Raw genomic sequence first — 22,026 nt, 5'->3', positions numbered from 1 at the left:
AGAAAATTTTTTTTCACTCAGCGCACAATTAAACTCTGGAATTCATTGCCAGAAGAGGTGGTACAGGCTGGGTTTAAAAAAGGTTTGGACAAGTTCCTGGAAGAGTAATCTATAAATTGTTGTTAATCAAATTGACTTGGGGAATAGCCACTGCTTATTAACATTGTAACATAGTAACTACGGCAGAAAAAGACCAAATGGTTCATCCAGTCTGCCCAGCCATTTTCTTATGGTAGTAACTGCCGTTCTGTGCAGATTACCCCCAAGCCTTATATTAAGGGAGTAAAGATATTTTAAATCCAAACCAAGCAACTGTCAAACCCATATAAAAAAAATTACTGCTAGCTCTATTTTTATGGTGCGAGCAGCCTTCCTGACAATTCAGACAATGCTGCTTGCCCAGTTTTTGCTTTTGGACTTGTACATTGGATTAGTCCTGTGCTTTTCCCCTGATGTCTGAATTTCAGTATCCTGGACCATAAAAGGCAGGGCCCAGCGTTGGCTATCATTTGAATCCAATTCCCCTTTTTCTTTGTTACTGGTATTAGTAACATGAGATTTATTTAATGTTTGGGTATTTGCCAGGTACTTGTATCGTGGCTTGGCCACTGTTGGAAACAGGATGCTGGACTTGATAAAGCCTAGGTCTGACACAGTATGGTAACTTCTTATGTTCTAATGACCCACTCTGCTTTAGTAATAATTAATCCATTCATTTAAATGGGATTTGTATGGAGCTAAACTAATTTTAGTACTCATTTTTACTTCTGTTTTAGTACACCTTTTTTGAGCACTAAAAAATGTATTAAATAGAGTCAAGTTTAGCACATAAAGGGGCTGATGAAATATCATGTGAGTAAAAAAACGTGCATCCAAAGTGGAAGCACTTTTTTGAACATGCATACATCCACCTCTCCTGGGTGCATGATGCACTATGCAAATGAGCTGCTGCACTAAAAGGGATGAGCAATGGATAATTTGTGCACCTTAGTGCTCTGTATCACGTGCTCAGGAGAAGTGGCTGTGTGTCCACAACAGCCTGGCCAGAGCTCCTGCCCCACCTCTGGCAAGGCTGTTCCCAGATGTTCCTTTTCACTGACAAGGGTTAATGAAAGGACCAATCCTCTTTCAGGAAAGCCTTCTGAAAGGGGATTGGTCCTTTCACTGACATGTAACAGTGAATGGACCAATTGGCAGTAAGTGAAGCCTGTATATGGTGGGTGTATATTATGCATCCTGAAATCTTTTTTTTTATGTCAAATTTTTTTTTTTTTTTTTTTTGCATGGTGCTGCTTTCTGTGGTTCTTCCTATTTAGTATCGCAATGATACTAAGTAGGAGGAACCACACAAATGTTATTTTTATGCACGGGAAGACTTTACGTCTGTTCGGGGCAGGCGTAAAATTTGATGGGTTAAAATGTGTGGCTCAGGCGCACAGGGATTTTTTTTGCATTATGAAGTAATAGCTAATAGCCTCATCTAGATGTTAGTTACATGTTGTAAGTGCTATTAGCTACACGCAACTTTGGATATACTGATCCTTTTATTGTAATGGGGGTGGGGGGTTATGGCTGCAAGTCCAAAACATGCGTCCAAGTGTTCATTAACCTGTGAGCTAGGCTCAGTGCACAATATTGCGCCAGCCCCAAAGGTGTGCTAAACTTTGTGTACCTTATTACATCAGCCCCAAACTTCTACCTGGGTCATGATTTGGGCTGGTTACAACTCTGCACTGTTCCAATCTCCTCACATCCACATATACACAATAACGATTTCATACATTTTTTAACCTTAAACTATGTCTTCTATTGGATACTGTAGTGGTATGACTCTTGAAGATCTTGTTAATAAACAACAAAAATTAATAGTGGAACTTTCAAATACAGCGAAACCTCGGCTTCCGGGAAGCTGCAGCTGCTGACTATCCAACACCGCGCGATTTCCAAGCTAATCGCCACATGCGCAGAAGCCTTACACGCACCAAACCCGCTCACCGTCATTTAAATGCAATTCTGCAGTAACCACATGACCGGAAGTGTAGGCGACAGCCTTAGAAGTAGCACGTTTCTGCATGGAATCCAGCGTACCCAGCAGTACTGGCCGGTAAGCTGAGGGAGTGTGTTTTTAGTAACATTTATTCCAATTAAAAGTCGCCCTTCTCCAGTTTTGCTCAACTATGTTAACACATGGGATGTTGGGCGGGGAGAAACTTTTAGCAGGAAATGAGGTTGCAGCGTGCGACGAGATGAATGATTCTCTCGTACGTCAGGCTGCACCCGTGCACTGGATGTAGTCGGGTAAAAGAAAGGAAGAGGCTGAGAGTGTGTGTCTCGTGTATTGGGGGATTGATGTGTGTGAGTGAAAGAAACTCTTTTATGTTAGGATGTGTTTGAAAAAGAGAGTGAGCAAGAGACTGCCATGTGTAGTAAATAATTATGAGGGTGAGGATGTTATTGTATTGTTTTGGAGACAAATACTAATTCTTAGGGGTTGATAAACGAAAGTGCATTACCGTTGTCTATTAATGTGTTTCAGTACAGTGAGGACAATATCTAAAAGAAAAACAAATCAGTAATATATCTTCCTAAAATTAGCTGAATAGGTTAATCAGGGATATAAACGTTTCACAGAATGTCCCCAGATTAAGTTATCTGGCTAACTTTAGATAACGTTAACAATAACTACCTTATCTTCGAAAATTTAACATTATCTATGTACAGGTTAACTGGAGATCTGTTTAAAAAAATGTGTGTATATTATATATATATATAATGTGTGTGTGTGTGTGTGTAGCCTCGTGGGACTGATGGCCTGATTCCCTAGACCCCATCCTAATGTAAAAAAATGGGGCTTGCTGGCCAAGGTGCCCCCAAAGCCTACAAACATATCCTAAAAAGGAAAAGGTGTAAGGGGCTGATTGTCACCTCCCTCTTCTGTGGTTATTAAAAAAAAAAACCCTCCTGATCTCGCCTCATTCTCCTCACCCACCCACCTGGCACCCTCCTAAATACTGTTCCTAGTGGCTTTCAGTGTTCCTCTGACTGGTGGATGAGAGAGTAAGGGTTGATTGGGGGGAGGGGCAGTGAGGGGTCAGACGTTAATGTTTTTTTTAACTGCAACGAAGAAGGGGCTGAGGGGGGTGACAATTGGCACCATACCTCTTTAGCCTTGTAGGTTATGTTTGGATGGGCTTGGGGGTGGAAATCCCCACTTTTGGTACATTGGGGTTGCAAGGCCCATGAGGATTTTTTTATTTTTTTAAACAGGAGATTGCCACTTCAGCTATTTTCTTTTGAATATAGCCAGTTAAGCTTAAAGTTTTCTGGGAACTTCTTCCCAGATTTAGATCTCCTCATGGTCATATTTAGCCAAATAACTTATTCAGCTAATTCCAATAAGTTATTTGGCAAACTCCTGCTTAGCACTGGAACACCCCTGAAACCTTTTGGTGTTTGTGGCACATATTCACAACTGATGTTCCTTATTTGCATATCATTAACATTTTCTTAGTGTCTGGTCAGATGAATCCAGAACTAGTGGATTATGCACCTTTACCAGCAGATGGAGATGGAGCAAACTGATATCACAGTATATACACCCCTGCAATGACATCAGCCTGCCAGTATTCTCCGTCTCCAGCAGATGGTGGACGTGCATCTCCCCACTGGGGATTGCATCGCTTTGAAAAGGAGAAATAAAAGGGAAACGAATTTGCCCCACTCTCCTGCAGTAATACCAAACGGACCCTCCCCCAGTTGAGAATTTCTGAGGTGATTTCTGTGGTTCCTCAGATGAGTCCCTTATTCTGGTAGCTGGTTTCTCAGCCGGCGTGGACTTAGCTAAGCGCAGCGTTGACGGCACATGCTCTCTCCCTCAGCCGGAGATCATCTCTGTACTAAGCCAGGAAGGGCTGAGCTCAGGTAAGTTTTAAAAAAAAAATGACAGAGGAGGGATTTTTGTGTAGGGCTTGGTGTGCCATTCCAACGTTTGTCCCACTGCATGGGAGGTTAAGGCATGTGGGCAGCCTGGCGGATTAAGTAGCTTCCATAGGCTAGGCATGCTCTGAGGCTTTTTTGCTGCATGCCGTGTAGTAGGCCTCACCAGTTTTTCATGTGCTTTGTCTATGTGTTAGGTTGTCCTCTTCAGGATTGTCTGTTCAGTGTGTGCATCCAGGTTGTGCATCTAGTTTTTAGACGCTTAGTCGGGTTTCTGTTTGTGCGTTCAAGTTAAGTGGTGCCTGTAGTGGCCACACGCTTATCTGTACGCACAAGTTGTGGGTTTGTCATGCGCTTAAGTTGTATGGCGCCTATCCTTATGGATGCCTACATTTTTTGGACATATTAGAAAAAAAAATCAGCTGAATGCACTTCTTCAGTCACCTGCTAGCATACTGACGGCCTAAGAAACCTAAGCACCTTTCCCTCTGCGCTGCCTGTCATATTCTGGCACCTCAGCTTAGCGTGCCCGCTAACTTGTGCCAGCAATGTTTGGAGGCTCAGGGAGAATAATCTTCCCCTGATTTTGCTAAGCCTGGTTCTTCCCATCTGGATGAAGGTCTGGGTAAAGATGTGTCTGGAGGGGCGCCTGATCTTGGAACTCTCCTAAGTGGTTTGTCAGCGGGGGAAGGTAGCTCAGTAAGTAAGCCTTGGGTGCCTTCTGGTTTTGACATGGATCCTTCTACTTTTTCATGGGTAGAATTTTTCCAGGGATTGCAATCCTTTCTTCAGGCGCCATCCTCTGCCCCATCCAATGCACCCAGGGCAGAGATGCAGGTGGGGACCTCTCTCTCATCCGGTCCTGTTGTTAAGCACTGTAGTACACCTAGATCAGCAGCAGGTCTGCCTGATAGGGATCCAAATGGTACAGATGATGAGGCCGATCCTGACTCTCTAGAGGATGGAGAAATTCCTCCAGGATTAGAATAATATAGGACTATGCCTTGGTTATTCCATAGAGATAAACTGCCGGCCCTGATTTTCCCAGACCTTGAAAATGCTGGGAGTATCTGGGGCAGATTTCATGTCCGAGCCAAAGAAAAATCCCATTTTGGTTTCCTTGCATAAAGCCTCTTGGTTTTTTTCCTGTGATGGAGGCCATTCAAGAATTGATTGATCTTGAGTGGGGCACCTCAGAGGCTAATTTCAAAGGGGGTTGGGTTTTGGAAAGCCTGTACTCTCTGGATCCAGTGGTGGGAGAGCGTTTGTTTTTCAAAGGTGGATGCACTTGTATGTGCAGTCTGCTAGCGGACAGCTATCCCTGTAGAGGGAGGAGCGGCCTTGAAGGATGTACAGGATAGGAGGATTTGAAGCAGTGGCAATTACTTTGCAGATCGCTTCTTGTTGTTCCCTGGTGGCTCTCTCTTGTTTACTTCTCTCTCAGGAGGTCAATGAATTCCAGGGCAGTTATGGAGCCAGCTGCCACCTTCTTGAGAGATGGGGGCTGCAATTTGGTCCACATCTCAATTTGGTCCACATCTTCTGGATCGCTGGGATCTCCCATTTCTAAACCTGATGGCGACTTCTCGCAGTGTGAAAGTTCAGAGATTCTTCAGTTGCAGGAGGGATCCGAAGTCCTTAGGGATCGATGCTGTAGTGCAGGAATGGCCGGAAGACAAGTTGCTGTATGCCTTTCCTCTGTGGCCCATGTTGGGCAGATTGATTTGGAGGGTCGAGTGCCACAAAGGGATGGTGCTCTTGGTCGCTCCTGATTGGCCCAGGAGACCATGGTATGTGGACCTGCGTTGACTCCTGATGGACTTGCCCCTTCGTCTGGTGCACAGGAATCTGTTGCTGCAGGGAGCTGTTCTTCATGAAGATCCGACTCGATTTTGTTTTATGGTATAGCCCCTGAAAGGGCTCACTTGCTGAAGCGTGGATATTCTGCAGCAGTGATTTCCACCTTGCTAAGCACTAGAAAGTTCTCCACTTCCTTGGCCTATGTGCAGGTTTGGCAAGTGTTTTGAGACCAGGTATGAAGATTGAGGTGCTCTTCCTTGTTCGGTCAAAATCCCACTCATTTTGGAATTTTTACAGAATGGATTGAATAAAGGCTTACCCCACAATTCCTTAAAAGTACAAGTAGCAGCTTTTGCCTGTTTCAGGGGTCAGGTGAACGGTGGATCCTTGGCTCATCCTGATGTAGCCCGTTTCCTGAAAGGAGTGAAATATCTTCTTTTTTCCTTGCAATTTCCAGCACCCTTGTGGAGTCTTAATTTGGTGCTGGATTTCTTAGCAGGCCATAAGTTTAGGCCAATGCATAAATTTTCCTTGTGGTTACTGATCTTGAAAATGGTGTTTCTTGTGGCGCTTTGTTCCGTGCGTAGAGTTTCCGAGATGCAGGCCTTGTCTTGCCAGGAGCCATTTTTCCGGGTGACTCCAGGGATGGTACAGCTGTGTCTTTTTTTTTTTACCAAAAGTGGTCTCTGAATTTCATTTGAATCAGTCCATCTCCCTGCTGTCCCTGTTTGTTCTTCATGTGGGTACTAGATAGGGAGAGCCAGCTTTGCGGCTACAATCGCTCGCTGGATTAAGAAGGTAGTCATGGCTGCATACACAGATGCTGAAAAGCCATTACCTAATCAGGTAAGGGCTCATTCCACTAGGGCTCAGGCAGTATCATGGGTGGAAGTTAGATTGTTGTCTCCCGTCGACATTTGCTGAGCTGAGATGTGGTCCTCCTTACACACCTTTTCCACGTATTATCGTCTGGATGTGCAGACCTGGGAGGATGCAGCCTTTGCATGTGTGGTTTTGACAGGATCGTGGGCAGCCTCCCGCCCTGTTCGGGAGGAGCTTGGATACATCTGATTATGGATTTATCTGACCAGATGCTAAGAAATGAGAAATTACTATTTATCTCTTAATTTCCTTTTCTTTAGGATGGTCAGATGAATCCAGCTTCCTGCCCTTGGCTGCCAGATTATTGTGTTATAGTCCTGTGTGGCTACGTGTAACGGGGATTACAGGTAAGTGTTAATCAAGTCCCTAGACTAATGCTAATTAATTTCTTGTCTGAGCTCAGTGTTTCCTGTTGGCTGAGTATTGAAATGGTTATCTGTTTTTATTCAAATGTTTTGCTAGTCTGTCCACAGTTGGCTTTTGAAGAGAATACTGGCAGACTGATGTCATTGCAGGGGTATGTATACTATGACGTCAGTTTGCTCCGACTCCATCTGCTGGTAGAGGTGCTCATCTGACTGTTCTTAAAAAAAAAAAGGAACTTATCTGGTAAATAGTAATTTCTCAATTCTGCAAATGCTAAAGTATATGTGCATACAGACAGTATTGCAACAACTTATACATCTCCCTGAGGTGTAGTTAAGTTATTTGTATTAATGCTTCTGTATACTTTTTTGCTGTGCTACTTGGTAATGAGCTATTTTGCATAGTTTTGCTTATCTCATTAACAGATTTTGTATCAATGCTTATGTGTTTATACATTGCTTGTTATAGTGTAAATACACTTTAATACATTGGCCCCTCTGTTTCTACGTTCCTTTCCTTGGAGAAGGATAAAGATGTAGGTTAGTAACATAGTAAATGACAACAGATAAAGCCAAAACGATCCATCCAGTCTGTCCAGCAAGATAATAGTTGCTCTGTGCAGGTTACCCCAAACAGAAAGGTTATCATAGGTTACTCCAGTGCTTCATTTCCATCCTCTTGCCACTAGGGATCCTTTGTGCTTATCCCGTACCCTTTTGATTTCTATTACCATTTTTGCCTTCACTTCCTTTGGTAGGGTTTTCACCACTCGTTCTATGAAAAATATTTCCTGACGTTATTCCTGATTTTAAAACCCCCTTGGAATTTCGTATCATGACCCCTAGTTCTATAGCCTCCCTTCCATTAGAGAAAGGTTTGTTTCTTGTGCATTTTTAATACAGACTTTTAAACAACTGAAAAGTATCACATCCTCCCGTCTCGCCTCTCTTCTAGGTTATAGATATGAGATGAGACTTAAGGACCTAAATATGTCTTTTGGTGCACACTCCACATCATTTGGTTGTCTTTTTCTGCACCGCTTTTATATAAAGAATATTATGAATCTTGTGATCTTAACCCAAGAAATTGTTTACAAATATTGGATTATAGCAACATAATGGCTCTTAAAACTTCCACAATTCAAGATATTTCATTTGCAAAATCTTGTTGGAACAAAGTTATATTATGAATAGACAAAAGTTTGGGACATATGATCATGACTTACCTTGCACCTATAATTCAGCAATACAATTGCAGTGTGATTGCTTCCTGAGACTGAGCATTATTAATGGTTTATTTCAATAAAGAGAGGAATTTTTCCATAAATTATACATTTTATATCCATAATTCAGTACCCTTATGATCTAACTTATTACATATAACATCGTGAGTATTTTTTAATATCGTTTCATAGTTAAAACATTCTTTCAGTTAGAAACATATTCATGAGGGTCCCAGTCCTTGGCCTATAACATATTACTGCAGGGTGATAGAAAGTATGTATTAGAAAAGGGGTAAGCAAAATTTTTTTTTATGTAGGGTCACATTTGTAGCTCTCACCCAAGGGACCAGGGTGTGTGGGAAGGTCCCCTTCAGAGCTCCAGTCAGGGAATGTGTGTGTGTGTGTAGGGTTCCTCCTGAGAGCTTCAGTTATGGGGGTGGGGTATTCCCTTGAAACTGTGGTCAGGTTGTTGCCACAAGGAAGGAAGGACAATACAACTTGTTCTCCCAGGCTAGATAAAAAAAAACAAAAACCCATCAACAACAGACCATCAAGGAAACTCCCTGATATGTGGTAATGTGCGGTCATTATATCTGAGGGAACCCTTTGTGAGCCTCTTTCAATAGCTACCGGCTTTATTCTTCAATATTTTGTTTTTTGATTTTTAATTTTTCTTTTCTCTAATGCAACTATGTATTGCTTATTCAACAGTGAACTGTGTCCGTTGAGTTCTTTTAAAGTTAATGTCCTCCCCCTGGCGGTCAACCCAACCTGCTTTAGCTTTCCTGCACCTTATTTTAAATACTTATCGGGTCTGCCCGAACTCCTGTGTTTTTTATGAGGTCGAAGCTGCCTGCCCTGTCGGTTGTTGATGTTGTTAATAGAAGGAAACAGAGGTTGGGTTGGTGATAGATAAAAAAACAAACACTAAAGCTTTACAATGCTTGTTATATGTAGCAGATTTTTATGTAGCTTGTGAGCATAATAGATAAAATGCTGAAGCCAGCACACTCCTAGCCAGACCGCAGTATCCGCTCTCTTACCTCCTCCAGCCCAGGCATCAGCTATCACAGGCTTCTGCCACAGTGGCCCTTTTCTTCTGCACAGTGGCAGCGACTCTCCCTCCTTCAACTGTGTGGCGACGGCGCCTCAAGTTGGCTCTCTCTCCATACAGTTATCGCCTCCTTCCATCTCGAAGAGGAAGAAAGGAAACGAGCATCATGGCTTTCTTTGTTCATGTTATCATTAAAGGCCTGTGATTTTGGGTCTGTGATGATGATGATTCCCTGTGCGTACCCAGATCAGTTCAGACTCCTGGGTTTTGCCTCCCCTCCAGCAGATGGAGACAGAGTTTTACAGACACTTAACACAAGGTGCCACTTGCAGTCCCTCAGAATTTCTGTCTCCAGCAGATGGTGGAGGTGCAAATCCTGCAGTCTGAGAGAGAAAAAAAAAACGACTCAAGCACCAATTTCGCTTGCCTCCCAGGGAGTTGTTAGGTCCTGGTGGGGCCATCCACCCTGGTTTGTGAGGCGATGAGCAGGGGTTGGGGACCCTTGGTTGCTCGGCCCCTTGTTACCGGACAGGGTAGATAGCTGGAGGCTCCAGTTCCCTCACCCTGAAGGAGGAACAGAGCCTGCTGCCAGTCTTCTTTTAAGGGAAGTGATAATTTTGTTAATTTGATTCTCTGTTTAAAGTTTTTGGTAAAAAAAAAAAAAAGAGAGAAGTCTAAGCGAAAGGGGGTTGAGGTGGGACAGCAGACTTGCACCGATTCTTGCATCGCAGGCGATTGGGCAGGTCTACTTTTATTTTTCCATTCCTCCGATGTTTGTGGGTTTTTTTTTTGCTGCTGTGACTCGGCGCCACGTTTTTCCATGCCGAGTGGGTTGTACTGCTCTATTTGTGGAGATGCACGTGAGCATGTTTCTCCCGTGAGGACCAATGCTCCTGGTGTCTTTCTGGAGGAGAGGATACCTTGGGTAGGGTGAAAGCAGCTTTGGTCGGGCACAGTGGGCCTGAGAGGCTCTCTTCAGTGAGGCAGCCAGTGGATGACCCCCTTCCTTCCTATTGAGTGTGGGAATGGTGGCCATTTTGTCCAAATCCTCAGCTGCCTCATGAGCTGCGCAGGAGGAAGGGGATTTCCCTCCTCCATTGTCCTCTGTTGTTAGGGCCTCCGGGGGAGGTCAGGAGGCTGGGGGCGATCATGCAGCAGGCAAGGATGATTCCCAGGGGAATTCAGATTCTTCATCTTCCTTCTATTCTGAATTTGTTCTCCTGTTACATAAAGCTTATAAGGCCAAGAAAACTAAAACCGTACAGGGGCCTTCGGCATGCTCAAGACCGGCAAAGAGGGCCAGGACCTCTCGAGTGCATATAGCAGGGGTGGACAATGTGCAAGCAGTCTTCCTGAGCTAGTACACCCTAGATTGGGGGAAATGGAATTAGCAGACTCAGGCTTTGTAGCGATCGTGGTTTGATAGGGTCCTTTATAATGGGACCTGATGGCAACCCGTGGAAACACCAAGACAACATTTTTTTTCATACGCAAGCGGACTCAAGCGGTATAGATGCCCTGGCCCAACCATGGCCTCCAGAAAAATTACTGTATATATTCCCACCCTTTCCCATGATATGGCAAGTCCTACAAAAGATTGCATCTCACCATGGATAAGTGATTCTAGTAGCTTCAGACTGGGCAAGATGTCTCTGGTATGCAGATCTAGTCAGACTAAAGAGGGAGGAACCACTCAGGCTGTCTGCAGGCAGAGGTCTCCTGAGGCAAGGATTGGCGATAATGGAAGACAGCTCTGTTCTATCTTATGGTCTGGCTATTGAAAGGAGGAGAAGGTTGCTAAAATATGGTTACTCGTAATAATAAGTAATAGTAAGGATAATAAGGATGATTCTGAAAGCAAGGAAGAAGTCCACCACTACTATATATCAGAGTATAGAGAACCTTTGAGGTCTGATCTAGGCCAAAGGTATTTTTACGTTCAGAGCTCGCTATTTCTCTTTTCCAAGCTCAGGTAATTTCAATTCTCGACTTCTTGTAAGAAGACTTGGACAAAAGGTTAGCATTAAACTCACTGAAAGTAAATGTGGTACCACAGTCTTCAGAATATTTTCTTTTGGTGGAATACTGTTTATATGATCTAAAAGTATGAATCCGTAGTTAATGATAGATTTTGACATCAGGCTAAACTCCATGCTATTTGGAAACCTATTGAAGACTTCCTGGCTCTAATTTTTGTATTTGAATGCTCCTGTTATGAATATTGTATGATTTTTCTTTTTTTACATTATGATTATATATTTTCCTCTGTTTGTTATTGTTTTAAGTTTTTCTGTTTATATGTTCTTTAATACTAATTAAATGATTGAACAGATAAAGTAAGTATAAGCTGCAGCCCTGTTGTCCTGTGGGGACAATGGGCTTTTTAAGGGGGTGAAACGTATGACCGCCAACTAGTCCCATCATGGGAACTCAAAAGCTTGACATTAAAAAATATATATTTTTAGTGACTTCTGTTTGGCCAGAAGAATTTTGGAGCTTCAAGCACTGTCATGCAAAGACCCCTATTTGATGTCCCTTCTTTTTTTACTTAAGGTAGTCGTGGACTTCCATCTGAACTAGGTGATTTCCCTGCCTGCATTCAGGAAACAGGTATGTACAGGCTTCAGAAGGAATTTGCACTTTCTGGGCGTGAGAAAGGTTACCTGAAGGCCATGAATTATTTCCAGAGGATGGACAAGTTGTTTGTCCTGTTCAAGGAACAATGGAAAGGCAAGACAGCCTCAAAGGCATCTATTGCAAGATGGATCAAGGAGGCTATTACCTCAGTTTACATTGCACAAGTCAGACCAGTACCGGAGGGTCTTAGAAAACATTCTGTGCTTCAACACTTCTTGTGTCCTTTGTGGCATAATATGACCTGAATGAAGTAATGAAAAGGTACTTTAAAAATATCTCTTACTTTTTATGATCAAGCTGTTAAAATATTTCCTGATTTTTCTAGGGCAACCCAAATAAGGAGGAGGGATTTTCTTATTATGAGATCTCAAGTATTACTTCTGGGCTATATGTTTGTCTTGAAATATCCTTGCAGATGTATTATCCGAGGTAAAGATGAATGTTTTGTTTTCACACTGCCGGAACAATTGAAATCCTTTATAAACGCCAGGAGTGTGAGCACCAGTCCTGGGGAAACAGATCCCCAAGATAATCAATTATCTGTTTATTCACTGTATCCGCTAAGCTTGTTTTTCTAATGTATTTTTCCTTTTAATACTCCCCTCTGGATTATTGGGCCCCCTTTTTCTTATAAATATACCTTTAAGAAAAGTGATATAACTTTTTATTTACCTCAGATTGTATTAGTGAGCTTATTATTAATGTTACATTTTCTTTTTTCTGTATGGAGTAAGATGTATGCTTACTTTAAGTAAAAATTAATAAAGAGTGAATTATACAAAAAAGAAAAATTCTGTGCGGGCATAAGCCTTGTCATGGGCAGAGCATTGACTGGTCTTGCCGCAGAACGTGTAGGGCACTCCTTAAGCACTTTAAGTTGGACATCCAAGTGAAGGAGGACTCTGTATTTGGCACTAGCTTTCTGGAGGCGATTGTGGTCATGTCCCACCTGGGATGGGCACTGTTTGGGCATATCTCACTCGTGTAGTCTGGTCTGGCAGGAAGATAAGGAAGGAAAAATTTAAGTCCACCTGTTAATTTTCTTTTCTTGAATCCTGACAGTCCAGCCCAGGACCACAACAGTAATGGGAAGAAGCCAAGTCAGAAATATTTTTTCCTTCCTTTGCGTTTTTTTTGTTAAGTAGTCAGACTTAAGGGTAGATAGGTGTGAGGGAGTCCATTTAGTATGTCTTTGAAGTGTGTTTAGAATGGGTAGGAAATCTTGTGAAGAGGAATTTGATTCCTTCCTAGTGTTTTTATAGTATCCAGAATTGGCTAAGTCTGCTTGACAAAGGATAGAATAGCTAATTACTAGCTCATGTGCTGTCCTTGCTCTCTTGGAAGGCTCCCAGGGATTGTGATTATATCCATTTCCATGGCTGCGACTCTGGACTTGGTTTCTTGGACCAGAGCTTACATGCGGCCTCAGGTGGTCTTGTCCCCACAATCACAGGACTACTATGCTAGTCTTCCTCTTCCTCTCTCTGCGAGAGAGAATCTGTCTTGATGGCAGTACTCATAACTCTTTTTTGAGGCTAACGAGCATGGAGCACTCCCAGATGGATTGTGGTCATGTCAGATGTGAGCCTGTTAGACTAGGAAGTCCATTGTTTGTGATCAGGTAGCTCAGGGACTCAGGTCCAAGAAGGAGGCCTCTTGGTCCATAAACAAGTTGGAAACCAGGGTTATCAGGTTGGCGCTTACATTTCCTACCTTAAGCGACTGGAAATGTCATTTTGGGTGCTATCAGATACTGCCACAACAGTAGCTTATATCAATAGGCATAGGGGATACTCAGAACCTGATGGTGACCTAAGAGGCAAGACTGCTGTTCAGTTGGCAGAGCCGAAGCTCTTACAACTCTCAGCAGCTTACATTGTTGGATTAAAAAATATCCAGGCTGACTTCCCTATCAGGAATACACTGGACCCCAGAGAGTAGGAGTTCAACCAGGAAGCCTTTCAGAAGATAATAGACTGGTGGAGGCTTCCCTTGCATGGACCCGACAGTGACTTGCAAGAACTCCATAGTGAACAGATTTTTCAACAACTGTAAGGAATGGGATTCCAGTGGAATTGATGTGTTAATCCAGTCATGGCCAGAGGATGAACTTCTTTAGTTTTCCTCTTTGGCTTTTCATTGGCTGCATTCTGAGAATAATAAACTATCTCCTGGTAGCTCTAGATTGGCCAAAAAGACCATATGTGGATCTGGTGAATTTGCAGGATTGTATCCTCCTCCATCTGCCCATTGATCATTACCCATTAATCAAAGACCTGATCTGGATGGAGAGTCAGGTTCCATTTTGTCTTATGGCCTGATCTTTGAAAGGGTTCATGTGCCCAGGAAGATGTATTCTTCCAAAGTGATTTCTGCTTTGCTGACATCCTGTAAGAATTCCACTTTGTTGGCTTATGTTTGGGTCTGCCATCTCTTTGAGGATTGTTGTAAAAACCTGTCTTGTCTATTTTGCCCTGGTGTGCTGCTATTTTATTCATTCTGTCCTTCCTCCAAAAGGGATTGGACAAGGGGTTAGCCATTAGCTCCCACTTGAATTTGTTGGTGTTTATGGAAAACATGGCTGTTTCCAGGTGGGTGAGTTAAAAAGGGAGTGGTCTTTGAGGGATGTTCTCTGTAAGGGGGTTGAGTTGATGAGGCATGGTTCTGGTGTAGCAGTTCCTATGATGAATGATTTGAGGGAGCGTTTTAATTTATATATTTTAAATGATGTATATTTTCATGTGTATTGTTCACCACCTTGGCATAATAATTAGCTTCTACAAAATCTAATTATAATAGAAGGTACAAGTGATAAAAATTACAAAATGTCAACACATTATGCACTGCAAAATTGGCACTGTTCTTATAGCTAAGCAGGAAGCCTGAATATACTATGCTTCAGAAGAGGTTATTTTTATTTTGTGGTTACAAGATGTCAAAAACAGTTACTATGTTTGAATAATCAAGACTCAGAAGAGAGAGGTACAGCATATCTGTAAATTTTTATGCATAAAAGCAATGTAGGAAGAAATTAATAGTTTACTTTATTCAGTTCACTTGAACACATTAAATATTTTAAAAATGTGATGTAAGAGTTCTTTCAGGTCTTTTGACAATTTGGCTCAATTTTGTGAGATCTCTTCCTCCATGATTTTGAAATACTAAGAAAATTTAAAAAGTTCTCATTTTGTAAGAATTGTAATTTTTATCACTTGTATTCTAATTAGGTTTTTTGGAAGCTAATTGTGTAAATATTATTTAGCTTCATAACCCTGAGTTTATTGTGCTTGTTCACCAACTTGCACAGACCGTGGTCTGATAAGTAGGTATATAAATAATAAATGACACAAATTCTCAGGAAATTGTCTCCTGTTACAGGGGTTGGATTCAGGGGATCTTGGTGGCTTCCCCCTCTCTCGCTTGCTTTGAGGGGTTAAAATATTTGTCTTCCTTTTAGGGTTTTAGTTCCCAATTGGATCATATTCTAGTTCTTAGTGCTTTGATAGGCATTTTAAGCGTGCTTCTTTAAATAATCTTTCCTTAAAGACTATAGGATCTATTCAGTGGCATTTAGGTGTATAACTTGTGAGCTATCTGATGAAATACCAACTTTGAATATTCCCCCCACTTATCCAGCTAAAGTGTAGCTGATAACTTATTATCCATCTGAAATTAGCTGGATTACATACAGGTGTCATTGGGGCATTATAGAGTGGAGTTAAGTTAGCTGAATAACTTAACCTGGCTAATTCAATAACATTGACTCGTCTCCTCCCGGGATTTCAATACAACTCTACAATCCAACAAGAGACCTTAGATTCCAAAACCAAGGCATTCTTTCAATATTTCCCAACAATACCGCTTATCTTACGCAAATCAGAGATCGTCTGTTTTCTATTGCCGGTCCCAAACTTTGGAACCCACTACCTAGTCCACTAAGACTAACAACAGAAAAAAAGAAATTCAAACAAGATCTAAAAGCCACGGCTCTTCCAAAAAGCCTATAATCTCACTTAAATTCATTCAGATATACTTAGTAAAAAGACTGATCTCACAATTACTTTTCTTTGGCTTGAATACTTTTTTAAATCTTCTACATAAATAATTCATTGAAATTTTTTCCATTGTTGTAATTAACTCCCTTAATCTTATATATTGTTCATACTTTTATATTATTGCAGTTTGAAATTTATTATCTTTCAGCAACAATCACAAGGAGTAGAATCGGTATAAAAATGGACTTTATTGAATCTTGCTCGACTCTGGCCGAGTTTCGCTCATCGAGCTGCCTCAGGGGCTTGAGAGCCACTTGAGTTGGCTCAGATTAGCAAAAACTAGCTACTCGCTGCTCAACACAAAATTTTGTGTTGAGCAGCGAGTAGCTAGTTTTTGCTGATGTTTCTTTAAAGTATGATATGAGAGATCCATGCTAATCTGAGCCAACTCAAGTGGCTCTCAAGCCCCTGAGGCAGCTTGATGAGCGAAACCCGGCCAGAGTTGGGCAAGATTCAATAAAGTCCATTTTTATACCGATTCTACTCCTTGTGATTGTTGCTATCAGCCGTTTTGGATCGGTTGCCGGTTTGTTTTCTTGGACCATTTATTATCTTTCTACATTGTAATTCAATGCTGTTTTTGTAAACCATTTTGATTTATTTTTGGAACAGTATATAAAAGGCTTAAATAAAATACATAAATTCTGGTCGTGCCATAAAGTAGTTGTAAAGATAGCCAAGGTAAACTTATGTAACTAACCTTAAGATAGGTATATTTAGTGGTGCGGTTGTGCCACTGAATACCCGTCAGCTAGCTAAGCATATCCGGCTAATTTTGCAATCCTGCCAGTGACTGAATATTACCTCTATATTTCTAGTAACTATGGGCCCCATATTCAAAGTGCGTTCAGCACTTCTTAGCTGAATAATTAGGACTTATGTGGTCAAGTAGCAACTGCTGAATATGCACTTATATTCAGCAGCTGTTGCTTAGCTGCGTAAATCCCTTATATGACTAAAAAGTTAGCCGCTTAAGTTGTAGGCGGGCAGTAGATGGATTGGGGCAGAGCGACTTAACCGCATAACTTATGCGGCTAAGTAGTGATATTCAGTCTTAGCTGCATAAATTAATCGGCTATGTTAGACCTGCCATAGAGCAGGTCTTAGTTAGCCAGCTGTAACACATATGGCTAAGTGCGAATTTATATGCATATATTCAGTTACATAGCGATGCCATTGAACATTCCATGTAACCTAGCCAGATAAGTTATATCCGGCCAAGTTACTTACAGGTTCATTTATAAAATCGCAATGGGCTGTTATCACGTTGCGAATAGAACATTTAATTGAGAGAAAGAGGAGGAGTTTGGGCAGGCTTTAGGAAAATGAGGGGCCGGTAGAGCTGCGGGCAATAATGTTTCGGACATTATCACTGGAAATACCTACACCTTTTCCATTGTCACTACGGGGGTGATAGTGTGCAGTTTGGCTGCAATCACGGTAGGTGAAAATGCCCACCGCGATGTGGCTACCTGCTCGATATCGCTGTCTCTCCTCATTCCGCTATAGCGGAATGATGAATGCGGGGGTTAGATTGCCAGCTTTCAGTATTGGGCCCTACATGACATGTTCAGCTAGGTATATTTAATAATTATAGACCTTATCTTGCACAGAACCCCCCACCTGGTGTTTTTCCTCTTGGTTGGTTTTGTTTCATTCAGTATCATCTTTCTTACCCAAGGTTGTGTCTCTTTATTTTCTTCATTTAAAACCAAATGATTTCTCTTCCTGGGTTCCCAAAAAGGAAATGTCATGGCAGGGACAGATTGCTCCATTTTTTTGAGTGTTCATAAAATTCATCTGGGATATGTGAAGGTGACTAATCCCTTTAGAAAGTCCAAAAGGCTGTGTGTTTGGGTTTTTTTTTTTGTGGACTTTGCAAAGGGGATGCAGATTCAAAATCCTCTTTAAGATTGGTTAAAGACACGATCTCCTCAGCATATTTGCTGAAGGGTTAACAGGCTCCAGATACCCTGTGCTCATTCTAGAAGGGCTCTGAGTTCCTCTTAGGTGAAGTAGTCAGCAATTTCTCTGAAGGATATTTGTAAGGCAGTCACCTGGTCTTCCTTATACTTGTTCGCTAAGCATTACAGGCTAGATGTGCTAGTTAAATGAGATGCTGTGTTTGGGGCATGTGTTCTTGGAGCAGTCCTGTCTTCATCCCACCCACATTAGAATGGACTTGGATAATTCTCATGCATCTGGACTGGTCTAGCAGGATGACAGGGAAGGAAAAATTGAGTCTTGCCTTTTAATTTGCTTTCCTTGAATCCTGCTAGGTCAGACACTCCTGGGAAGTTAGTGATTGCATTTGGGCTAATTGTTGATAGAGAGCCTCTTGGGACTTGAAGGTTTCAGTTTTTCTTTGGAGAGAGTCTGCGGATTCTCATGTCTCCTTTCTGGATCCTATTTATTTTTTTAACTTCTTTTTCCCATTGGAATCCTGAAAGCAGGTTTGCTGCTAAAGGATTTTGTGTAGTCTGTTTTTCTCAGGGCTTTTTACTACTTCATTGCTTTGACTTAAGAATACTGGCGTGTGTGTGCGCGCGCTGCTCCACCCTTTATAGTAGTGCTGATATTATAGAATAGTTTTGGTTTTCCATCTGCTGGGTAGGATGGCATAAACCCAGGTATCTGGACTGGTCTATCACGATTCAAGCAAAGAAAATTAACAGGCAAGACTAAATTTCTCCTTTAAATCCAGCTATACAGGAAATTCCACATTTAATTGTGTGTTGACTGAAAATTATACTTCCTTAAATTTGTTTAAAATCTGCTAACATTTAGTTTCATGGAGCATCCTCTAGACCTAGTACTATTTGAAAGGGTAAATAATTGTTCTCTAATAACTGCAGGCAAAATCGGACCAGGATTTGAAAACGGATGTAGAGACTAGGTGCCATATTGTCTTTATAGGCGGCCCTGCAAAGCTTACATCTGTATTAACAATCTAGTTGAGGTTCTGAAATTCTCTGATGTATTATTTAAGTGAAAAAATATTCCAAGTATCTGCATAATTGTATAACAGTGTTTTGTGATATATTTTAATGTGATGGACACTACATAAGGATACTGAGTTATTGAAGCAATTATAATGTTCTAGCATAGTTTTATTAATGATTTATAATTAATCTGACTTGCATGTTAAAACACTACTGTAATACCAACTATGAATATTGAATTGCCGTGTACGACTGTGTAACAAGCCTTTATATTCTTCTAGATACAGTGGTAAAACACAAACGTGTGAAAGCTTGGCAGAATGTTGCAGAGGCCAGTGTGCCAGGTAGGAATAAGTTGGGGTGATAGGGGGAGGGAGGGGGTGCGTTTTTAATGTTTGTGTTTGGAGAAAGTTTCATGTCTGTTTGATCCTAGTGTTTCTCCCTCCCTTGCTATCCCATATAAAGGTGGCCCTTTCCACTCACTGCCCATAAGTGAAGGCTGCCCCATACCTGCGGAACTGAGGTCACCATGAACATGAGAAATGGCATATTGGATAAGGTCAAGGTCCTTGAAGCCCAGGGTCACAAGTACCCAGCAGATCCCACAAGTAGATATATTTCTTGATGCACACTCCCAGGCATAAACAATGATTTTTCCAAGTCTACCTGGCTAGTAATTGTTTGTGGACACTTCCTCTATTTATTATTTATTTAACAGTTTTATAGTCCGCAGTTCAGGTAACAGAGTTACTAATCACTTCGGATCACATTTCAACAATTACAATGACAGTATAAAGTATAATGTCTTACATAGAACAGGGTGAATGAAACTTGGATAATAACTTACAATGAACAGGGAGAATACAATTTATATACAAAGAACTTGGAGGAACAATGTGTGAAATCGTTGGGCCTGTCTTGGCGAGGCCTAAAGCTAACTGTCATGACGTTCACTGGGAGAGTGAGCTGAAGCGAATGGATTCTTAGTGTTGGAGGGATGTTGTGGATATGTCAAGGGGAAGGGTCTTCCGTAGGGATCTGTAATAGGATAATTGGGTTAGGAGACTGCTTGGTTGAACAACCAGGTCTTAAGTCTTTTTTTGAAGGTGGATGTCGATTGTTCGAGCCTGAGGTCTGGTGGGAGTGAGTTCCAATGTATAGGGCCAGCGGTGGAAAGAGCTCTTCTACTTAGTGTTGTTTTGACAGGATGGGCCTGTAGAGTGCCTCTGACCTAGTCTCATCGGTCGGGAGGTAGTGTGAGGCTGCAATGGGATCGTGAGCTCAATTGGAGCTCACGATCTCTAGGAGCTTGTCCAAACCTCTTTTAAACCCTGCTATGCTAATTACCTCGATCATGTCATTTGGCACAGATTCCACAGCACAATTAAGTGAAAAAAATACTTTCTGAAAATTTTCAAATCTTCTGGTTGTTAGTTTCATGAATGCCTCCTCCTTTGAGTAGTATTTGAACATTTAAATAACCATCCACTATTTACCCATTCCACTGCATTCATCATTTTATAAACTTCTATCATAACCCCTCTCTTTTCCATGCTGAAGAGCCCTAATCTGTTTAGCCTTCCTTTATAAGGAAGCCGTTTCATCCCCTTTCTCATTTTTCTTGCTTTTCTCTGTAACTTCTCTAGTTCTACTATGTTTTTTTGTTTATTTTTTTAGATGGGGTGACCAGAATTGTACACAGTACTTGAGATGTGATCGCACCATGGACTGATACAGAGGCAATATGATTTCTGTTTGTTCTCTCTTCATTTCCAAATAATTCTTAAATATTCTATTTTTTATTTTTGACTGCTCCCTCACAAAGATCTGAGGATTTCAAGTATTGTCCACAAGGACTTGGAGGTCCTTTTCCTGGATGGGGATTCTTAATAGAGAACACAGCATTATATACCTGTAATTGCGATTATTTCTCTAAGTGCATCATTTTGTACTTGTCCACACCACTTTCATCTGCGATTTAGATGCTTAGTTTCCCAGTCTTGCACGGTCCTTGTGAAATTGTCGGCCCAGTGTGCTGTGGCAATCAAAAAAGCAAGCAGAATGTTAGGAATTATTAGCAAGGGAATGGAAAATAAAAAGAGGATGTCATAATGCCTCTGTATCGCTCCATGGTGAGACCGCTCACTGAATACTGTGTGCAGTTCTGGTCACCACATCTCAAAAAGGATATAGCTGCACTGGAGAAAGTGCAGAGAAGAAGAACCAAAATATTAAGGGGCATGGAATGGCTGCCCTATGAGGAAAGGCTGAAGAGGTTACGGCTGTTCAGTTTGGAGAAGAGACGACTGAGGGGGGATATGACAGAGGTCTACAAATCATGAAAGGACTTGAACAAGTTAATGTAATCGATTATTTACTCTCTCAGATAATAGAAGGACAAGGGGGCACTCCATGATGTTAGCAGGTAGCTCATTTAAAACAAATCAAGAAAATTCTTTTTACTCAGCCATAGTTAACTCTGGAATTCATTGCTAGAGGATGTGGTTTCAGCAGTTAGTGTTACTGGGTTTAAAAAAGGTTTGGATACGTTTCTAGAGGTTAAATCCATAAACCGCTACTATGGTAATTAAGCAAAAGTAGCTTGTGATCTATCTAATGTTTGGGTACTTGCGACTTGGATTGGCCACGGTTGGAAACAGGATACTGGGCTTGATAGACCCTTGGTTTGACCCAGTATGGCATTTCTTATGTTCCAACATCTGCAAATCTGATCACCTTACTCATTGCTCCCGTTCCAGATCATTTATGAATGTTAAACAGCACAGGTCCCAGTACATATCCCTGGGGTACTCTGCTATTGACTTCTCTCTGTTTGGAAAACTGATCATTTAGTCCTAAATTCTGTTTCCTGTCTTCTAACCAATCCATGGCCGCTATATTATGGTGAGCTAGGTTGTGCACGCTTTTCTGCGTAGAACTGTTCTTCCAACGTAGCAAAGAGTTTATGCACAAAAACTGTAGGTACAGATTACAGCCCTATTAATCGAGGGGCTAACTATTACTCCCCACATGGTGAGAAATGGAGTAAAGTTTCTGGGGCTAGTAATGGTTTATAGAATTGAACTTGGAATTCGTGGTGTTGGGGTCCTGTGCTTTGCATTTATGCACATA

The 22,026-nt window shown here is 41.6% G+C and overlaps 1 long non-coding RNA gene across 1 annotated transcript; it reads left to right on the top strand.

The window, feature by feature from the left end:
• The first annotated feature begins 1,941 nt into the window (after nucleotides 1-1,941).
• On the top strand, nucleotides 1,942-19,245 carry LOC115099088. Its single transcript, XR_003858682.1, has 3 exons — nucleotides 1,942-2,104; nucleotides 11,814-11,870; nucleotides 19,176-19,245. It is a non-coding gene; the product is annotated as an uncharacterized LOC115099088 (long non-coding RNA).
• The last annotated feature ends 2,781 nt before the right edge of the window (nucleotides 19,246-22,026 follow it).

Source organism: Rhinatrema bivittatum, chromosome 9, assembly GCF_901001135.1.
Source record: "Rhinatrema bivittatum chromosome 9, aRhiBiv1.1, whole genome shotgun sequence".
NCBI classification, from domain to species: Eukaryota; Metazoa; Chordata; class Amphibia; order Gymnophiona; family Rhinatrematidae; genus Rhinatrema; species Rhinatrema bivittatum.
Note: the sequence above shows the minus strand (reverse complement) of the source record. Positions and strands in the feature narration are given on the sequence as shown.